The following is a 3464-nucleotide window of genomic DNA, read 5'->3' as shown; positions in this document are numbered from 1 at the left end:
GAGGGAAGTCTGGGCCTCCCTTCTGAAGCTGCTGCCCCCGCGACCCGACCCCGGATAAGCGGAAGATAATGGATGGATGGATGGATGGATGGATAAACACTTTAAACAAGACAAAATTAATTTAMAAGTTATTTTTCTAACAGTAAATATGTGCTCATTTTAACTAAAACTCATAAAAAGTACTGGTTCCACTTGCAGATTATATCACAACAAAACAAAAGAATCTGCCAGTGGAAGTAGTAGTACTTTTTAGTAATTACTCATTATAAGCTCTTATATCTTGTTAAAAAGTTACTTGTAATTTAGTTTTGTCTTATCTCATGTGTACTAAGGTATTTGCATTATTAACTAGTGTTAGCTCAGTTGAAACAATAAAATTGGGTAAAATATTCCTTATAAAGTTAAGGAGGGATTACTTTCTCACAGGTTAGTTTGGAAACAAAATCATAAAAGGTGCCTTTTGTATTTACTCAGGTTATCTTTGATATTAAAGTTCGTCTGACGAACTTGAAACATGCAAGTGAGTCAAAAAAAAAAAAAAAGTAAAAACTGAAGAAGAATCCATCACCTGAGTGAAGTTGGCCCCCCACCTTCTTCAAATCAGACAAAATGGGTGTCAAACGTTTGTGCAGCAAAAATTTTCGTTTGTGCCGCTATCATTTTTATCATGTTTCTAGAGGTCATCCAAGGTCAACCACCCCCCTCCACCTTCTTCAAATCAGACAAAATGGGTGTCAATCAACTCCTCTACGTTTGTGCTGGTTTGTGCAGAAAAAATCTTCGTTTGTGCTGCTTTGGCTTTGAAGATATTAATGAAAGTGTAAAGGTCAAACGGTCAACCAGCCCCTCAAGTTTTATGAAATCAAACAAAATTAATGTCAAACGTTTGTGCTACGTTTGTGCAGCAAAAATTTTCGTTTGTGCCGCCATCATTTTAAAGATTTAAAGAAAGTTGTATTTCATAAAAGTTGAGGGGCTGGTTGACCTTTTGACCTTTACACTTTCATTAATATCTTCAAAGCCAAAGCAGCACAAACAAAAATTTCTTGCTGCACAAACCAGCACAAATGTAGCCGAGTTGATTGACACCCATTTTGTCTGGTGTGAAGAAGGTGGAGGGGGGTGGTTGACCTTGGATGACCTCTAGAAACATTTCTTTATATCTTTAAAATGATAGCGGCACAAACGAAACTTTTTGCTGCACAAATCAGCACAAACGTTTGACACCAATTTGCTCTGATTTGAAGAAGGTGGGGGTGGGGGGACTTCACTCAGGTGAATCCATCAGGGGCAGATTCCTTCTCGCAGCGCTGCGCCTCAGATTGAACCGATCCTCCCTGCAGTGAAAACTCATTTTAGCCGCTTGCGTTCGCATTTCATTCTTTATTCCAGTCGAAACCCGACGCTCAGACCGCACGAATGTAGCCGACTGGTAAGTGAAAAGCGCTTCCTTTCACTTCTTTACCACGACGTCGTCTGTATTAAGAGATCAGTTGCTGAGCCGAGATGTGAAAGTCCCAAACATTGAGTTCGGTTAGAGCGTGGAGTCCGAGAGGTCCGAGAAGGCCAGAATGTATCGATAAAACCCATTAACTAAGATTTAACATATCGATAAGTTCTTAAGATTTTAACATCTTTTCATATTGATCAATCCCTCCAGGATTACGCGATTGTTTTTTTTGTTTTATTTTCTACTAACAAAATTACAGATTTTTGTGTTAATGCAGAAATATTTGCATTTAATTTTGCAATATTTGCTCTTATGTAAGACAGTAAGTGTGGCTTTTTGTTACTGTCCATAATAATCATGGACTACAACTTTAGATCAAGTAAGACTGAGCAGGCAGTTTAGTAGAAGTAAAATATACTGCCACCTGCAGGAGGGAGTTAGTATTTTTGACAAATTTTGAAGAACATTTGCTATAAAAACCGAATTAGAGCCACTGAAAATAATCTCAAAATTCAGATTTTTTAAAATTCTCACTTGTTTAAAGAGTCAAAAAAAATGCAAAGATAATGCAGGGATTAGTTTAATTTGTGTGAATTTGCGCAATTATAGAACTTCAAAAAAAAAAACTGGAGGGACTGATTGATGTTATTTGGCACCAAACAGATAAAAACTGCTTTGATTTTATTTTTAATATAATATTTAAGCACATGAATATTATCTTGAAGGTTTCATGGTGGGGCGAATTTGGCCTTTGAGTTTGAAACGGCTGATATTAATTATTGATTAGCTTTTTGTTTTAAATATTTTAAATGCTGCCAAACTGTCATGACTTTTCCCGTTTTATCCAATTTTCTCTCCACAACATTGCTTTTAATGTTTAAGCAGTTATGAGGCACAGAGGCGGGACTTAAAACTGCTGCTACAAAAGTTACTTAACAGGTTGTTGCTAGGTAACCAGAAGTTACTCGGGGAAGTTGTTGCTAGGTAACCAAAGAGTGAGTGAGTCTTCTTGCTTAGCTGAATGCTGTGCCCAGAATGCTGTGCGGTTTTGGAGCGGAGTTCAGTGAAAATGTTGAATATAATATCAGAAGTATTATCTATTCATATTTGCTGAATCGCAATATCCGCTATTGATTTATCGTCCAGCTGACGGTAAGACAACGTTCAGCCTGAAGTGACCTCAGTGCAACCTGTATCCGACCTTTTTTTTGACAGTCTGAACAAAAACAGATAAAATTTTTTCAAAAGCGACCCAGGCCACTTGGATATGTGGTTCTAAATCCGATGCCTTTCTGATCTTTTTAAATCTGCACTGGCCTGAGCGTCGTTGTTATATCCGACAAACGTCGCTATTCTGTGCGAGCGGGAAGAAAAACAACAAATATGGCGGACGACAGCGAGGTTTAAGTTTGTTGATGTGCTGCTCCGGTTAGAGAGCAACTTTAAAATCGTAAGCTATGCTCCACCGTTAGCATTCATGCTTACTTCCGCAAACACGGAGCACTGTTTATTTTTTTTATGGCTGTTGACAAAACAATGAGCATGCTCTATGTGTGACGTTATTGCGCCCTCTACTGCGCATGCGGGACACTTTCTGCTCGCTTGCAGTCCACACAGGAGATCACATACAATATGCATATTTGGAAATGTGCAAAAAAAAAATTATTTCACAAAAAGTTGGATTTGGGCCACTTCAGGCTGCAGTGTGAACGTAACTTTAGAGAGTTTCAATCATTAGCAAATTAAATTAATGCATAAAAAATAAATAAATCCGAACCGTCTCCCTGCCCTCATGAAGAACCCAAACATTTCCACCCCGCAGAGGCTACAGGCTCACACCCACACTGCGGCCGCAGACACTTGTAGCTCTTCATCCTGTCAAGTTCAAGCACAGTTTGCCTCTTTGAAGAAGAGTGACAAATCACTGCCGGGGAGACACACACACACACACACACACACACACACACACACACACACACACACACACACACACACACACACACACACACACACA

Source organism: Poecilia reticulata, linkage group LG2, assembly GCF_000633615.1.
Source record: "Poecilia reticulata strain Guanapo linkage group LG2, Guppy_female_1.0+MT, whole genome shotgun sequence".
Taxonomy (NCBI): Eukaryota; Metazoa; Chordata; class Actinopteri; order Cyprinodontiformes; family Poeciliidae; genus Poecilia; species Poecilia reticulata.
The sequence above is the reverse complement of the archived record's forward strand: the minus strand, read 5'-3'. Positions refer to the sequence as shown.